The following is a 1,127-nucleotide window of genomic DNA, read 5'->3' as shown; positions in this document are numbered from 1 at the left end:
TGAATTAAAGTTTTCTTATAGACTTTTGGGTCTCATTCCCTGCCCCCCCCCCAGGACTCCTGAGGTTCACTGTAGCATCTCAGCAGCTGTCTACCCTTCCATGGAATTCCCCACAGGCCTCCCTCTTCCTCTGTTCATGCCCATCTTTGGAGATTTCAGCTAGGTCGGTTTCTCCAGCTGGATCCATAGCTCCAACCAAGCCGGTAGGGCAGCCCCTTCAACCACTGGTATGCTGCCTTTTGGGGAAGGGATCACCCAACGCCTTCTGGACTAGCCTCCCCCTAAATGGGGCTCCCTAACTCTCCCTCTCTTCAGAGTCCTAGGGGGTCACCTTAAGCACACAGCCTCCAATTCCCTCTGCCACAAGGATGTTGGCCTCCTTCCCAACTTAATTTCTCGCCTCACTGACGCCATTTACTTCTCTCCTTATAATGTGTCAGGCCTTTCCCCTCTTCAGTGTAGGTGAAATGCTACGGATCTATGTCGTGCCTCTGTTAGGAGGATTCTCCATTGTTAGTACGAGCACTGAAGTGAAATGCCAAGGTTCGTCAATGACCTCTGGCTAGAGGAGGCCATTCTAGGTCCGACAACTGGGTCAATAGGTCCCCAAGCCTGCAAGCCCAGACATCCACCATCTTCTCAAGCTTGGGAACTCAACAGGTAGCAGAGCCCAGGCAGGATGGCCAGGTCTGCGTGGGAGCCGCACACGCAAGACAAGCTAGGGCTTCCGACTGGGCCAGCAATGGTGCTGAGGAACGGTATGAGGTGCACGACTATGGTCTCAGCGTGAGGAGGGACAAACCTGCTGTAGGGGCGTGGCGAGGTGCTGAGGGCGTAGCTGAGGTGTGGACGGGACTGGGGCAGTACTGTAGACCCGGAGTCCGGCTTGGGGTTGTCTGGGGGCGGAGCTGAGAGGCGGCGGTGTTGACCACGAACAGAGCCTAGGCTGCACTGAAGGCACAGTCCCGCTGGAGGCGGGTCCAAGGGCGGTGCTGAGGGCGGAGTCAGTCCGGGGGCGGGCCCGAGGGCTTGCCTAAGGGCTGGACTAGCCGGGCGTGGAGCGGAGGGCCGGGCTAGGCGAGTCTCGGGAGGAGCCAGGGCCCGCTGAGTTTCGGATCCCGAGAGAG

The sequence above is a fragment of the Orycteropus afer genome, unplaced genomic scaffold (assembly GCF_000298275.1).
Source record: "Orycteropus afer afer isolate SDZICR_OR568_19922 unplaced genomic scaffold, OryAfe1.0 scaffold00283, whole genome shotgun sequence".
Taxonomy (NCBI): domain Eukaryota; kingdom Metazoa; phylum Chordata; class Mammalia; order Tubulidentata; family Orycteropodidae; genus Orycteropus; species Orycteropus afer.
Note: the sequence above shows the minus strand (reverse complement) of the source record.